The 17,949-nt window shown below is 45.9% G+C and overlaps 1 protein-coding gene across 2 annotated transcripts in view; it reads left to right on the top strand.

The window, feature by feature from the left end:
* Positions 1-17,949, top strand: part of LOC129715321 (tigger transposable element-derived protein 1-like) — a 55,440-nt gene that overhangs the window by 12,053 nt on the left and 25,438 nt on the right. The gene's annotated exons all lie outside the window — the stretch shown is intronic.

Raw genomic sequence — 17,949 nt, 5'->3', positions numbered from 1 at the left:
TGAGTTCGAAAAAACAACAGAGGAGTGTGTGGTGAAAAAGAGGCGGAGAGAGAAGAGAGAGAAAACAGAGCTATGGAATTCGAGAAAGAGAAAGAGAGAGAACTACGAGGGAAGAGAGAGAGGGCGGGAACGAGTGCAGGCAGGCGATAGAGATCGGAGAGAAGAAACGGAGAAAAGAGATCGACGAGAGCAATGAGAGAGAGATGAGCGAGGAAACAGAACAATGGAATTTGAGAAAGAGAGAGAGCAACGAGGGATACGAGAGTGACAGCAATGAGAGCAGTCAGACGAGTGAGGGGAAAGAGAGAGAGAGATGAGAGAGAGGAAGAAGAAGAGAGAGATGAGAGAGAGGAAGAAGGAGAGAGAGAGGGATGACATTCAAACTCAACCAAGAGTAGCAACAACTGAAAGCCAAGAGAGACAGATTCTCACAAAGAAAAAAACATAGAATGGAATGAAATACTTTATTGTCATGTGACCAGGCACAGTGAAATTCTTTGCAATACCCAATGTGTACAAATCTCAAGAAGGGTCTCGACTCGAAACACCACCTATTCCTTCCCTGCAGAGATGCTGCCTGGCCCATTACGTTACTCCAGCATTTTGTGTCTACCTTCAATGTATACAAATCGCAGCAACCTACGGCACTGACAAAGTTACAAAGTACACCGGCTCCTCCTTTTATTCTACTTCCTCCCCTCCCCCCCCTCCCACAGAGCAGTTCCCCCACACTGTGTCCCCATTGTCATTTGTTCCCCCCTCCTCCCCAATTCAGAATCAGAAGCAATCAGATTTTATTCGCCAAGTATGTTTTGCACCATATACGAGGAATTTCACTGGCCAGGTCAGTCATACAATTGAAAGCAACAGACTCAAAAACACATTTTAACATGAACATCCACCACAGTGACTCCTACACATTCCTCACTGTGATGGAAGGTGAAATAAAGTTCGTCCTTCCTTTTGTTTTTCCTCGGTCGGGGGCCTCGAGCCCCCATTGACAGGATGGTCTTGACTCCCGTAGTTGTCAGCGTACGGTCCCTCCGCGTCGAGGCGATCAGCTCCTGCATCGGGTGGTTGTCAGCTCCCCTGCGCCGGGCGATCAAACCTCGCGTCGGGTCTAGTTGAACGTTCTACGGCATTAGAGCTCCCGACTAGCCTCTCCTGAGACTGCGAGCCCTTGATGGTAAGTCTGCAGACCGCGGTGGGAGCAATCCCAGGCAAGGGATCTGCTCCGATGTTAAGTCCGCGCCCCGCTATGGGGCTCACGACAGCCCGATGTGGCTCCCAGCACCAGCGATGGTACGCTGCAGAGCCTGGAGAATGTGATTGGAAAATCAATCACATCTCTGGGAAGGTACGAAAAAGTTTCCCCCGATCCTCCCCCCTCCCCCCACATAAAACAAACCAAAGTACATTAAAACAAACTCTTAACAGATGCTAAAATTAACAAAAGATGAAAAAACAAACGGATTGCTGGCAGGTCTAACCATCTCCCCAGTGCCCATGGTGGTCTTGTAGTCCATTGAACAATTGTCCATTGTTCTTCCCCAACTCCCTAACTGCGATCCCCCCATGAGAGACTATATAGTATATAGAACGTAGACACTATACTATATATAATCTATATAGTATATAGAAAAAGACAGCATAGATATAGACTCCTCAACCCACCATGTCTTTGCCGAACTTGATGCCAAACTAAAGTAGTCTACTCTATAATCACTTGTTTACTTCTATCCGTGGTCATTCCTCCTTCTCCCTACTGCCATCCAGCTGAAGATAAAGAAACTTTACAGCGCACACAGCCAGACTCAGGAGCAGCTTCTTTCTCTCTCTATCAGCCTTCAGAATGATCCTTCCATAAACTGTATTCATTTTTATTTTTAACGAATGAAATCATTTCAAGTTATGTATTACTCTGTTATGGCCAAATCCGGGTGTATGTGTGAACAAGGTAACAAAGCCTGTATTAAAACCACTCAATTTCCAGCTATGTTGCATCAATGCTGGATGCTTCAGACAATATACTGCGCTACAATGCTGAGAATTATATTCTGTATCCTGTCTCTTCCCTTTTTTTATACGTATTATGCTTACATTTAGCTTGATTGTATACATGAATAGTATTTTCTGATTTAAATGGATTGCATGCAAAAGAAAGATTTTTCACTGTACCCCATTAAGTACATAACAATAATAAACTTAAACCGAATCAATATGTCTGAGTCTTTCATGAGAAACTGCAGAGAAGATGCAATACTTACCGCAGGGGTCGGTTCTGGGGCCCCTACTCTTAGTGTAGAAAAGTGTGGAGTCATGCATTTTGGTAGTAGGAATAAAGGCCTTAACTATTTTCTAAATGGGGAGAGAATCCAGAAATTGGAGGTGCACAGAGACTTGGTAGGTCTAGTACAGGATTACCAAAACGTTAATCAGCACGTCAAATCCGTAGTGCAGAAAGCAAACTCAATGCTAGCACTTTTTTCAAGAGGGCATGTGTACAATAACAGGGATGTAATGCTGAGACTCCATAAGGCACTGGTAAGGCCGCATTTTGAATATTGTGAGCAATTTGGGGCACCATATCTGCCTAAGAATGAGCTGGCTCTGGAGAGGATCAGAGAAGATTTACAAGAACAATCCCAGGAATTAGTAGGTTGATCTATGATGAGTGTTAGACGGCACTGGGCCTGTACTCGCTGGAGTTTAGAAGAATGAGGGGGACCTCATTGAAACATGCAGAATAGTGAAAGGCTTGAAATGAGTGGATGTGGCGAGGATGTTTCAGTTAGTGGGGGAGTTTAGGACTCAAAGTCATAGCCATAGAATTAAAGGACGTTCTTTAAGGAAGGAGACAAGAAGAAATTTGTTTAGTCAAAGGGTGGTAAATCTGTGGAATTGTTTGCCACAGGAGGCTGAACAGTCCGTCAGTGGATATTTTTAAGGCAGAGATAGATCGATTCTTGCTTGGTACGGGTGTCATTGGTAATGGGGGGGGGGAAGGCAGAAGAATGGGGTGAGGAGGGAGAGAAGGGGGGGGGAGGCAGATGGGGGGCACAGGCTGGCTGGCTGTGTTAGCGGGCGGGCGGTGGCTCTGGTCACGGGTGTGCAGTGGCTGTGTTCTGTGGTCGGGGCTGTGACCGCCATGATGAGCTGGGAGATGCTGAGTGCAGCCGGGGCCGGGAGCCGTTGAGTGCAACAGGAGCCGGGGTCGGGAGCCGTTGAGTGAGTCTGGAGCCAGCTCGTGGCACCAGTGAGTGCGGTCAGAGCCAGGACCTACCCCTCCTCCCCCCACATACACTCCCTCCCTTTCCGCTGATAATTGCTCATTTCTAAGCCTCCCCCCAGTCTAGTTTCAGTAAAAACACTGAATCAAACGCTTGAATCAACTACATTTTATTTTACCAAAACCACGAAACAGATCACACACTGTACCTATCCCACAGCGGGTTCGATCCTTGCATCTGCCTGCTCAAGCCCTCTAGGCCTCGCTCAGACAGAGGTACTCCAGAAGGCTACGCGGTCCTGAGCGTTATTCCAGAAGATCGACCCTAAACCTCGTGAGCACGGACTTTTATATGTCCCGGGAACTCGAGGAGCTGAACCACACGGGGGTGGTCTCTTAATCATATAACCATATAACAATTACAGCACGGAAACAGGCCATCTCAACCCTTTTAGTCCGTGCCGAACACATAATCTCCCCTAGTCCCATATACCTGCGCTCATACCATAACCCTCCATTCCCTTCCCATCCATATAACTATCCAATTTATTTTTAAATGATAAAAACGAACCTGCCTCCACCACCTTCACTGGCAGCTCATTCCACACAGCCACCACTCTCTGAGTAAAGAAGTTCCCCCTCATGTTACCCCTAAACTTCAGTCCCTTAATTCTCATGTCATGTCCCCTTGTTTGAATCTTCCCTACTCTCAGTGGGAAAAGCTTTTCCACGTCAACTCTGTCTATCCCTCTCATCATTTTAAAAACCTCTATCAAGTCCATCCTTAACCTTCTGCGCTCCAAAGAATAAAGCCCTAACTTGTTCAAACTTTCTCTGTAACTTAGTTGCTGAAACCCAGGCAACATTCTAGTAAATCTAGTAAATCCCCCAATTACACATATCAATTAACCCCATACATAACAGGCATTTCCCTAACCCAATGATACAGCCGTTCAGTACAATGTATTCACAACGGACTTCGAGATGAAGTCAACTTGGAAACATTGACCCTGATTAACAGAAATCTCAGACAAGGCTCATCACCCCATCCAATCAACACTGAGCAAAGTCAAACTCTGCAACATTATTGACAACTATATACAAGGTGGATGTCTGGTTTGCAGCCATCCAATACATTCCATGCATTTAGCACAAGATTGACAGGGTTTGCAAGGCTTCCCAATCTTTGCTTGCAAATTCAGATTCAGATTCAGATTCAGATTCAACTTTAATTGTCATTGTCAGTGTACAGTACAGAGACAACAAAATGCAGTTAGCATCTCCCTGGAAGAGTGACATAGAATATGATTTCAATAAATAAATCTATTTACATGTATACAGTCATAGTGTTTTTCCTGTGGGAGGAGTGCCGGGGGAGTGGGGGGGTGATTGGCAGTCACCGAGGTACGTTGTTTAGTAGAGTGACAACCGCAGGGAAGAAGCTGTTCCTGGACCTGCTGGTCTGGCAACGGAGAGACCTGTAGCGCCTCCCAGATGGTAGGAGGGTAAACAGTCCATGGTTGGGGTGAGAGCAGTCCTTGGCGATGCTGAGAGCCCTTCGCAGACAATGCTTGCTTTGGACAGACTCAATGGAGGGGAGCGAGGATCCGGTGATGCGTTGGGCAATTTTCACCACCCTCTGCAATGCCTTCCGGTCGGAGAAAGAGCAGTTGCCATACCATACTGTGATGCAGTTGGTAAGGATGCTCTCGATGGTGCAGCGGTAGAGGTACACCAGAATCTGAGGAGACAGGTGGACCTTCTTCAGTCTCCTCAGGAAGAAGAGACGCTGATGAGCCTTCTTGATCAGAGTAGAGGTATTGTGGGTCCAAGAGAGGTCATCGGAGATGTTGACCCCCAGGAACCTGAAGCTGGAAACACGTTCCACCTCCGTCCCATTGATGTGGATTGGGGTGTACGTGCCACCCTTAGACTTCCTGAAGTCTACAATGAGCTCCTTGGTCTTCTTGGAGTTAAGGGCCAGGTTGTTGTCAGCGCACCATGCTGCTAGGAGCTGGACCTCCTCCCTATAGGCTGACTCATCGTTGTTGCTGATGAGGCCAATCACTGTTGTATCATCTGCATACTTGATGATGTTGTTAGTACCATGTACAGGTGTGCAGTCATAGGTGAAGAGGGAGTAGAGGAGGGGGCTCAGCACACAGCCCTGTGGAACGCCGGTGTTCAGGGTGAGGGTTGAAGAGGTGTGATTGTCTAACCTAACAGACTGGGGTCTGTTGGTTAGAAAGTCCAGTATCCAGTTGCAGAGGGAGTGGTCGATGCCCAGGTTACCGAGTTTGGTCATCAGTTTAGAGGGTATGATGGTGTTGAATGCTGAGCTGTAATCAATGAACAGCATTCTTACGTAAGTGTTTCTGTTGTCGAGGTGGGAGAGAGCGGAGTGAAGTGCCGTTGAGATGGCATCTTCCGTACTCCTGTTCTTGCGGTAGGCAAACTGATAAGGATCTAGTGTGGGGGGTAGGCAGCCTTTGAGGTGTGCCAGGACCAGCCTCTCGAAGCACTTGGTGATGATGGGGGTAAGTGCAACTGGGCGGAAGTCGTTGAGGCTTGCCACAATGGAGTGTTTTGGCACCGGTACGATGGAGGTGGTTTATAAGACAGGTGGGGACAACTGCTTGGTCAAGTGACAGGTTGATGATGTCAGTCCAGATGTCTGTCAGCCGTGCAGCACAGGCCCTGAGGACGCGCCCGGGGATGCAGTCAGGGCCAGCAGCCTTACGTGCATGAGTCCTACTCAGTGCCACACACACGTCGTAGGAGGTGAGTGTGAGGAGTTGGTGATCGGCAGGTAGCACAGCCTTGATGGCTGTCTCTAGATTGTCCCTGTCGAAGCGGCCATAGTAGTGGTTAAGCTCCTCAAGGAAGGAGGCGTCGCTGGATGTGGGGGTGATGTTGGTGGGTCCATAGTCCGTGATGGCCTGGATGTCTTGCCACATGCGTGACACTATTGATGGTGGAGTTTATAAAGTCCAGAACAGAGGATGTGTAGGAATCAATGTCCGTGTGGGAGTCAAGGGTAGCCTGGGCTGCAAATGTCTTCCAGTCAGTGTTTCCAAAACACTGCTGAAGTATGGAGTCCGCCTCCTCTGACCAGACTTTAACTGTCCTCCCAGTGGGTTTAACCCGTCTGATGAGTGGGGAGTATAAATATTCAAAATATTTGCAGCAGGATCACTATATAAATGCAAATACATGGTATTTTATCCTAGCATCCCCCCCCCCCCCCCCTTACCACCACACAAGAAGTGTAAGTTGAAGCGTTTGCATTTGGAGAATTTCGATACTGACCAGGAATGAAAATTAATAGCTATGAATCGATTACCAGCGAGCTACGAGGTTAGATTGAAACACCTGTCAGAGGGCTAAGAAACAATCCTGAATTGACGGCATATTGTTTTAAGTGAGCATTTTGCAACGACCTCACCTGATAGTCTGGTTAAATATTCTTTCCAAGGAAATCTCCTATTTCACTTTGCAATTTTATTCATTTATAACCGTTTGTAACATCAGTAACCACCTTAATGTTTGTGCGTTTAGTGCTGGGTATGCATAAAACAATTTATTGTAATGTACTGTATATTAAAAAAAAACTACATCAACCAGATGTGAAAATTGCACTGAATCGACCGATGTTTGAAAATGCGTAGGAATCGACTAATCGCGATCCTGCTTCGAAATGTTTATCGAAAGTTGTATTTTATTTCAAAGTGGGAATTTGAAGATAGAGACAGAGATGCTACACAAATTTTAAACACGGGAGAGCTCTTGGGTGAACTCGCACAGTGGGACAGGGCTTGAAGCAGCATCTATGGAGCGAAGGAAATAGCCAACGTTTCGGGCCGGGTCTGAAGAAGGGTTTCGACCCGAAACTTTGCACATTTCCTTCGCTCCATTGATGCTGCCTCACCCGCTAAGTTTCTCCAGCATTTTTGTCTACTACAAAACGTCAATGATTCCGGGAATGCCGAGATATCTAGAAAGAGACGAGATGGGGAGCAGGAGAGAGAGAGTGCACGAGAGAGAGGGAGGGAGAGAGCGAAAGACAGAGAGACACAACATGGGTCGGTAGGTAAATTGAATGACTAACCTGCTGCAGTCTAAGAAGCTCACCAAGAAGAAGCCATCAATCATCATGTACAGTGATGTGCAGTGAGTGAGTGAGTGGGTTACTGGCATGAACTCCGACCCCCTCCTTCTCAATGCTCCCGCCCTCCCCGCAACTTTACCCCTGCCCAGACTCCCCACACGCTGTGAAAGGAACTTTCCCCAGAATTGGTCCCTTGATAAGTTGAATTAATTTTGTCATTCAATAAGATGACAACTGATTGAACTTGTCCCGGTGTGCTCCCGTTTTTCCCACCATCTCTCCCCCTACTGTCACCCTCCACCCCCCACCCATTCAGTAATTCAGAAAGAAGGAGACTTGGAAGCCTTGGGCAAATTGAATTGTTACTTCATTTATTTTTATTGTTACGGAGAGAACAATTGACGCATGCACGGGTTAAGTATTTTTTAAAGCCGACTGACTGTCATATTACTCACGACACGCGACTCATTTATAATTATTTATTTATATTTCTATGAATTTTTTTTCGCAATTGGGCTCCGCACCTCCTAAGGTCGCCCCTGGTCGCCCAAGTGGGACAGCCCCTTTATTGGGATGTAACACAGCATTGTATGGGAACAGCTCCATCCAAGACAGCAAGATATTGTGGAGAAATGTTGGCACAGCCCAGACAATCACACAAACCAACCTCACTGACTCAATTTATACCTCATGCTGTCTCGGCAAGACCAGCAGCATAATCAAGAATGGGTCGCACCCTGGCCACTCCCTCTTTTCCCCTCTCCCATCAGGCAATAGTTATAGAAGTGAGAAAACGCACACCTCCACATTCAGGGACAGTTCCTTCCCAGCTGTTATCAGGCAACTGAAACATCCTACCACAACCAGAGAGCGGTCCAGAGCTACCATCTACCTCATTGAAGACCCTCAATCTATCTTTGATTGGACCTTATTGGGCTATCTTGCACTAAATTATATTTCTTTTATCCTGTATGTGGACGGCTTGATGGTCATCATGTGTAGTCTTTCTGCTGACTGGATAGCACGCAACAAAAAGGTTTTTCACTGTACCTCAGTACACGTGACAATAAACTAAACACAAACTCAAAACTCAATGGGCTCTCCTCTACATGATATTGAATAATTGCAGGTCTGACAAACAACACTGACATTGGTTGCCAATTGCAATAGGATTTAAAGGACTCTTGGGCAGGTACATGGATAGATTTAGACTTTAGAGATACACCATGGAAACAGGCTCTTCAGCCAACCATGTCCACGCTGACCAGTGATCTCTCCGCACACTAGCACTATCCTACACGCACTAGTGATAATTGACAATTTACAAATGCCAGTTAGCCTTCAAACCTGCACATCTTTGGAGTGTGCCAGGAAACCGGAGCACCCGGACAAAATCCACGTGGTCGCGGGGAGAACGTACAAACTCCGTACAAACAGCACCCGTAGTCAGGATTGACCCCGGTGTCTGGAGCTGTGAGGCAGCAACTCAACCGCTGCACCACTGAACCACCCTGGACAGGAAACGTTTACCGGGTTAGGGGCCAAAAACAGGTAAATAGGGTTCATTTAGATGGCGCATCTTGGTCGGCATGGGTAAGTTGGGCTGAAGGGCGTGGATTTCCTGCTGTACAAATCTGTGACTGCTATGTTATATGATTCTAAGCAGTGAGGTTATAAATTTCACAAATTTTATTTCATTCCAACAACACCCAGTCTAGAATTGCGACCAAATGCTACACTACACTTCTGAAATTCTTCACTTTGAGATCCAGAACAAAGCAGATGTGTTAACAATAAAGTCTCGCCCCCAGAGTCTGATCACTGAAGGCATGTTTCAAAAGAACTTTCCTGGAATTCAAGTGTCGAAGATTCACCAGAGGTAACACCTTCTCAAGTTGTACAAGACGATTGAGTTGGGACCCAAGAGATAGTTCCCTATAACTGAGCAAGATAGAACAAGAGATCTTGTCGGCTGTTTAAGCCTTTAATGAAAACATTTTTTTTGGCGACATAAATCTCTTTTATTTTTATTTAGTTACAGTCATAGGGTCATAGAGTGATGGAGTAATACAGCCCTTCGGCCCAACTCGCCGATACCAGCCAACAACCGTCCCAGCTACCCTGGTCCCCCTCACCTGCGCTTGGTCCATAACTCTCCAAACCTGCATGGGATAGCTGGGATAAGACTAGATATGATTACAATCTAGCCATGTACAGTGTATAGATCCATGATAAGGGAATAATGATTAGTGTAAGGTAAAGCCAGCAAATTCCGATCAAGGATTGTCCGGGATTTACCAATGAGTTGGATAATAGTTCAGAAGATAGACAAAAAAAGCTGGAGTAACTCAGCATCTCTGGAGAGAAGGAATGGGTAACGTTTCCTATTGAGACCCTTCTTCAGTGCTGCTCACTGGTTGTGATGGGATGGTTCAGTTGCCTGATAACAGCTGGGATGAAACTGTCCTTGATTCTGGGGGTGCGCATTTTCACACTTCTGTACCTCATACCCAATGGGAGAGCGGAGAAGGGAGTGGCCACAATCACCTTTGTTTCCTTTCGATCTCATGGACACTTCATGTTGCTGAATTCAGCAAAGCATCATGAAAAGGAGGAAGCCATTGTCATTCTCAACCTTGTCGTTCTACATTCCTTACATTTGCCTGTATTAATACGACTTAATTTCCAGCTGCACGTTTCAGGGGTAAACAATCAATTAAACAACAAAGCGTGTACAGGTGATAGCAATATATCCTGTGTATGTATATTGTTAGTGACATTGAGTCAAGAGTCAAGAGTGTTTCATTGTCAATAGACAATAGGCAATAGGTGCAGGAGTAGGGCATTCGGCCCTTCTAGCCTGCACCGCCATTCAATGTGATCATGGCTGATCATCCCCAATCAGTCCCCTGTTCCTACCTTCTCCCCATATCCCTTGACTGCTATTTTTAAGAGCCCTATCTAGCTCTCTCTTGAAAGCATCCAGAGAACCTGCCTCCACCACCCTCTGAGGAAGAGAATTCCACAGACTCACCACTCTCTGTGAGAAGAAGTGTTTCCTCGTCTCCATTCTAAATGGTTTACTCCTTATTCTTAAACTGTGGCCCCTGGTTCTGGACTCCCCCAACATCGGAAACATGTTTCCTGCCTCTAGCGTGTCCAAGCCCTAAACAATCTTATATGTTTCAATGAGATACCCTCTCATCCTTCTAAACTCCAGAGTGTACATGCCCAGCTGCTCTATTCACTCAGCAGATGACAGTCCCGCCATCCTGGGAATTAACCTTGTAAACCTACGTTGCACTGCCTCGATTGTCATATGTCCCAGATAGAACAAGGAAATTCTGAAGGGCTTGCCTCACTTACGAGTCAATTATTAAAGAGGTAATAATGGAGCATTTGGAAAGCAGTAAAAGGATTAATCAAAGTCAACATGGATTTTTGAAAGGGAAATCATGCTTGATTAATCTTCTGGAATTTTTTGAAGATGTGACAAGTAAAATGGATGAAGGGGAGCAAGTGGATGTAGTTTATCTAGACTTTCAGATAACTTTTGATAAGGTCCCGCACAGGAGACTGGTGACTAAAATTAGAGGACATGGTATAGGGGGTGTTGACATGGATAGAAAATTGGTTGGCAGACAGGAAGCAAGGAGTAAGGGTGAGTGAATGGGTCCTTTTCAGAATGGCAGGCAGTGGCGAATGAAGTGCCGCAAGGCTCGGTGTTGGGGCCGCAATTGTTTACCATATATAATAATAATTTGGAAGAGGGAATTAGGAGCAACACTAGCAAGTTTGCGGATGACACAAAGCTGGGTGGCAGTGTGAACTATGAAGAGGATGGTAGGATGCAGGGTGACCTGGACAGGTTGAGTGAGTGGGCAGTAGAGTATAATATCGATAATGTGAGGTTATCCACTTTGGCGACAAAAACAAGGGGCAGATTATTATCTCAATTGTGTTAGGTTAGACAAGGGGGAGGTGCAGTGGGACCTGGGTGTCCTTGTACACCAGTCACTGGGGAGGGGAGAAGGGGGGGAGAATGGGGGTGAAGGGTGGCGAAGGAGAGAGAAGGGAAGAGAAGGGAGGGAGAAGGAGTGGAGACACTTTTAAGAAGCCAGACAACTTTTAATAAAGTTTATCGGGCATTTAACATTACTGGTCGCTTTTCTTTGGATACGGAAAACTCCTGCTTACGTTTTTTTTTTTTTTTTCCCCCAATGAGCCAATTAAAATGCCTGATCAGCAAAGGAGATTGCCTAAGGCTACATTTTAGGTAGCCTATAACTACATGGCGACCCCACTACCACTGCACTACGAGTTCAAAAGATCATGCCGACAAATATTTACTCGCGGAAAATTTTTCAGGAGGTTAAAACATTTTCCTCGACCAAACGTGGCCGTGAGTATGCGGGAAATTCTCTCGAGCATGAAGGAGAGTTACAGTGACCTCCTAGGACCACGTGCCGACCATGCTGCGAGTTTGCGGCGAGCACAAAGTCTTCTAAACTCGCAAACTAGATCACCATAGTGGGACAGGCCCTTTACTTCCAGCAGAACAACAGAATATGTAACATGAGAAACACAGTAAACAATATAATAAACAAAGTTCACTGTTGGTATAATTACACATGTTGACACTTACATATGCACACATACATGCACACACAAATATCCATATATACATAGATATTCAGTGCATTCAGAAAGTTTTCAGACCCCTTCACTTTTTCCGCATTTTGTGACTTACAGCATTATTCTAAAATGGATTAAATTGATATTTTTAATCATCAATCTCGACACAATACCCCATAATAAAAAATAATAAGAAGAAGAAGAATTTTTTGCAAAGTAGTTAAAAATAAATAACTGAAATATCTCATTTAGACCCTTCACTCAGTACTTTGTTGAGGCACCTTGGGCAGCGATTACAGCCTCAAGTCTTCTTGGGTATAACACTACATGCTTGGCACACCTGTATTCGGGTAATTTCTCCCATTCTTCTCTGCAGATCATCTCAAACTCTGTCAGGTTGGATGGGGACCATTGATGCACAGGTATTTTGAGGTCCCTCCAGGGATATTCAATCGGGTCCGGGCTCTGGATGGGCCACTCAAGGACATTCACAGACTTGTCACAAAGCCACTCCTGCATAGTCTTGGCTGTGTGGTTAGGATCGTTGTCCTGTTGGAAGGTGTATCTCCGCCCCAGTCTGAGGTCCTGAATGCTCTGGAGCAGGTTTTCATCAAGGATCTCTCTGTACTTTGCTCCGTTCCTGTTTCCTGACATGCCTCCCAGTTCCTGCCACTGAAAAACATCCCCACAGCATGATGCTGCCACCACCATGCTTCACCGGTTTCTCTTCTTCCCCCTCCCCCTGTCCCCTTCCATCTACATTCCTTCCTCTGGCTTCACAATTTCTTCCTGTTTCGACCTCATCAACTTGTAAGGAAAAGGGCTGTAGGAAAGATGTCCCATCTCAACTGGTCCACATTTAGCCCATATCCCTCCCAACTTTAGTCAAAATGTAGAAACAAGGAACTGCAAATGCTGGTGGATACATAAAATAATTTAAAGTGCTGGAATAACTCAGCAGATCAAGCAACATCTCTGGAGAACTACTAAACCTTCCTTGTACCTCTCCAATTGTCTTTTGCATGCTTCTAATACCTGCCTCACCAATCTCCTCTGGCAGCTCATTACATACACCCACCACTCTCTGAGTGAAAAAGATTGCCCCTCAGTTTACTATTATTTCTTACCTCTCACCTTAAATGGTTCTTGATTCTTCTACTCTGGGTAAAAGATTCTGCGCGTTCCCTCTATATAGTCCCTTCATGATTTTGTACACACCTATAAGTCAAGTCTCCTGAGAGGGTAGTGGATACAGTGACTATTGCGAAATTTAAGAACCATTTGACTGAGCCTTTGAGTCACCAACGTATGTTATTTGTAGTTTAGTTTAGTTTAGTTTATTGTCACGTCCACCAAGTCGTGCATTCTCTGGGAATTAATTGTTTTAGGGCAATGTAATGGTTTCATGTACACCATAATTGACAGTATCTTTGTAATCCAGATTGATGTTTAATAGTAAGATTAAACGAGAACTTACCAGTTTGAAGTTTGATCTTGATTTTATGAGGAGTTACGATGCGCGATTACGTGAAGGAGGGCCGTCCGTCTGCGTGCGCGTCAATCTTCAGAGCAGCGGTGTTAAATCCCAGATAAAAAGAAGACCTGAGAATAGTAAGATTGTGAAGAAACTAGAACTTGCATATGACCTTGATAGTATGAGGGTGGGAGCGGTGGGCACGTAATCCCTCATCGTAATTCCTCATAAAATCAAGATCAAACTTCAAACTGGTAAATTCTCATTTAATCTTACTATTTTACTTCGGAGTCACGTGAGTGACTACTTGAAGATTTCAAAGCTCTGTGATTTTACGCTGGTTACGAATCCAGGCGTCACACACTGAATGGATTGACCATGGATGAGTGTAATCATTAAAGCCTTCAGACATTACGTAGGTAAGTAAAGACACTGATGCTTTAAATGAAAGAAAAGTTGTTTGAAAATAGTTACCCCTCCAAATCTTGGGGGGAAACTAGGGGATAGAACTTAAAATGGTACGTGCAAACACCCCCAGTCCGGTTATAGGTTTGTTATAAAACTGGTAGACCGTTATTTCATTCATCCATCCAGCAGCCACTAGAATGTCGTCAAGGGGCACGTCCATAGCTCTTGTTGCCAACATAGATGCAGCCCTGGTGGAGTGAGATTTAACGATATAAATGTTCACTCCTGCTACTGCCATTACCTCCTTTGACCATCTGGAGATGGTTTGTTACCTTCTTTCCTTGATTCCATGTGTTGGGGAATTACAGACTCCTGCTCATTCCATCTGCCCCCACTCCTCTAGACTATGTTTGTGGCTCCCCATCCTTAGCTGCTTGCATAGGTCTGAAGAACCTCCAATGGCTTTTGAGCAAGATTTCCCTTGAACTGTCTCACGGTCGTTATCCACCATAGTTATTCAACAATGGCCTCTGCTGGCAATCCATAGTTTTGCCAATTTGGCCTGAATGGAATCTGAGTGTTCGTTCCTTTGCTCGTTGTAATTTCTGGTAATGCAAATGCATACTGCTGGAAATGCAACTACTATTTGCCAATTACACTCGCTGTTTGCCTGAGAGATGGCTAGTATTTGACTATCAGGTTATAGCAGGCTTATTTAAATCTTGTTGTTTGCCCCTAGGCAAAGTCACCAACATATTTACTGTGTTTGATAGTAAATCCTAGGTAATCAATTACCCTTGTAGGTGTCAATCTTGATTTAACTGGATGGATGAGGTAACCAAGTCTTTCAAACAGGGTTTTGGTTTGCTTTGACTGATGCTTCTGCCAATTCTTGGTGACTCCAAAATGAAAATGTCCTCCAAATATGCCATTACTATGTGGTTCTGAGACCTTTGTAGACCCAGAATTGGTTTCCGTTGTTTAGTCAATAGTCTAGGAGCTGATGTCAACCCATTTGGCAGAGCCATGCCATCCAGTTAAACTTCAAATATCTCCTGCTTTTAGTGAATAGACACCGAATAGTATGCATCTTTGAGGTCGATGCATGCCATGTGACCATTTTATAGGAAGCTGTAATAAAATAGTTGTTAGACCGTAACAAACATTTACTGTTCTTAAAGTCTGTACTGCACAAATGAGTTAAACCTGGATGAAGTGATATCGTCCATCTGTCACCTGTCCTGAAGGGCAATCCTGCCCATAATACTGGACCTGCCTCGAAGACAACTCCAGTCCGATTTCCAAGTCTGCTTGGAACCTATGTATGTTGTGCAGTAAAATAATCACATGTTTGGCAGATGTTTGGCAGATGCTTTGGCAGATTTGGCAAATGTTTGGCAGATGCAGTATAATGTGGATAAATGTGAGGTTATCCATTTTGGTGGCAAAAACGGGAAAGCAGACTATTATCTAAATGGTGGCCGATTGGGAAAGGGGGAGATGCAGCGAGACCTGGGTGTCATGGTACACCAGTCATTGAAGGTAGGCATGCAGGTGCAGCAGGCAGTAAAGAAAGCGAATGGTATGTTGGCTTTCATAGCAAGAGGATTTGAGTATAGGAGCAGGGAGGTTCTACTGCAGTTGTACAGGGTGTTGGTGAGACCACACCTGGAGTATTGCGTGCAGTTTTAGTCTCGAAATCTGAGGAAGGACATTATTGCCATAGAGGGAGTGCAGAGAAGGTTCACCAGACTGATTCCTGGGATGTCAGGACTGTCTTATGAAGAAAGACTAGATAGACTTGGTTTATACTCTCTAGAATTTAGGAGATTGGAGAGGGGATCTTAGAGAAACTTACAAAATTCTTAAGGAGTTGGACAGGCTAGATGCAGGAAGATTGTTCCCGATGTTGGGGAAGTCCAGGACAAGGGGTCACAGCTTAAGGATAAGGGGGGAAATCCTTTAAAACCGAGATGAGGAGAACTTTTTTTCACAGAGAGTGGTGAATCTCTGGAACTCTCTGCCACAGAGGGTAGTTGAGGCCAGTTCATTGGCTATATTTAAGAGGGAGTTAGATGTGGCCCTTGTGGCTAAGGGGATCAGGGGGTATGGAGAGAAGGCAGGTGCGGGATACTGAGTTGGATGATCAGCCATGATCATATTGAATGGCGGTGCAGGCTCGAAGGGCCGAATGGCCTACTCCTGCACCTAATTGCTATGTTTCTATGTTTCTATGTTATTATCTGTTTTTTAAAACCAGATCTGAAATTCATGTTATTGTCATTTTGAACAAAAACACAAGAGTAAATATTGCCAACATGTAACTGGTCCACAATCCCTTGTTTCAGTAAACCCAGACCCACCTGCCTCGATGGTTACCGGTGGTCTTGTGGTAAGCCCAAAGGCCCCTGATGCGAGTTCCTTTTCTCTCCTTGATTGGGAGTAGGACTGGTAGGAAGTGTGGATTCCATGTTTCTCCTGACCTCTGCTTGGGTCTTGGTCTGAAAAACCTCTTCATACTGAGCCTGCCTTGTAAGACAACACCTTGAAAGACGACCCTGATCACATTTCCGTGCCCAGCTTTCAAGCTACCACCGGCTTCAGTGAACCGCTTACCTCCTATGGAGGTGTGGGGTGTGTTGTCGCCTACTGATGAAGTTTTGCTTGTCGTTGGTACCTTGATTGGTCCGACAGCTTTTGCTTCCTTCTTCTGGTCTTACCTGAAGAGAGGATTCGGCGGCTGGTTTCTCCAAAGTCACCCTGATAGCGCTGTTCCCTTGCCGGCACTTGTAGCGTGCGGATATTCTGCCAACTGCTGGCTCTTGAGGCCATATGCATGTGCTTCAGTATGTTCATACTTTGAATTCGAGATCAGTTACCTACTGATCACTCGCCCTCCCCTCCACTGAGAGTGAGATTTGGAGACAGCCCTGAAAACAGGTGCTACCGCAGGCCCCTGAGGATACATGCGCTGACATGGCCCCTCCAGTGGACCTAAATGAGGTTCTTGCTTTGGGTCAGACTGAAACTGACCGTAGATGCTCCTCTCCTCAGAGCAGGAGACATTTGTGCAACCCTGAAACAGGTGCCGCTGCCTGCGGGTTCACCATAATACCCGGGCTGATAACTCCCTCCTGGTGTATATCATTGTGGAGCACCTCTCCATCAGGTGCTCCATGTGGGTTTTGAACGTTTAAACACGTTACCCATGAAGGAGGTTATCCTCTCCATCCGGGATCCTCCTGGCCCGACTTGTTTGCGGGCTTTCTCCTTGCGCTCCCTTCCTCAGAGCGAGAGATCAAACAGTGGCTAACCCTCCAATTGGGTTTGCCTAGGTACTCATGGCCCATTTTGTTTTCCCCATGTGTGAGGCTGCTGGCACGGCCTGTTGTAGAGGACCGTGCTGATACTGCTCCCTCCTTCAGAGCAGATCATTGTTGGAGCAACTTCTCCATAAGTTGCTCCATGTGGGAGAGTCGTCCTCAGACATTCTCCGTTGAGGGAGGGTATCCCTCTTCCCCGGACTCATCTGAGTCAACGGGTTTGTCAGATTTACGGGTGGTTTTTACGTCCCGCAGGACCACCATGGAGCCCCTCCTCCTGCACCAAGTCTGCTCCTGCCGGTTCTGCTGCCGGTGGTAATGTCGGGAACAAGACCATCGCCCGCTACTTGGAACGCTGCGGTCTTCGGCAGCCGACTTCCCCGCGGACCGTCTCCTCAACATCTGGGCTCTGAAACTACAAAAAACTTCAAGCCCGAAAGAACGCAGATAAGTAGTTCAACTTTCCTTACCTGCCCATCCCAACGGCTGGGAGGACACAGTGCCTCTGCCAGTCCGTCGTGCGTGTTGCGTTCAGACGTAATGACGCGCACGCAGATGGACGGCCCTTCTTCACATAGTCACTCACGTGACTCCAAAGTAAAATCTAAAATAAAATTACCCAGTGTCCACTGTTGGAGTAGTTCACTATATTCACGGGACAATTCACGGGTCTGAAGAAGGGTTTCGGCCCGAAACGTTGCCTATTTCCTTCGCTCCATAGATGCTGCTGCACCCGCTGAGTTTCTCCAGCTTTTCTGTGTAACCTTCGATT

This window comes from Leucoraja erinacea, unplaced genomic scaffold (genome assembly GCF_028641065.1).
Source record: "Leucoraja erinacea ecotype New England unplaced genomic scaffold, Leri_hhj_1 Leri_111S, whole genome shotgun sequence".
Classification (NCBI taxonomy): domain Eukaryota; kingdom Metazoa; phylum Chordata; class Chondrichthyes; order Rajiformes; family Rajidae; genus Leucoraja; species Leucoraja erinaceus.
This window is presented reverse-complemented; position numbering and strand designations above follow the sequence as displayed.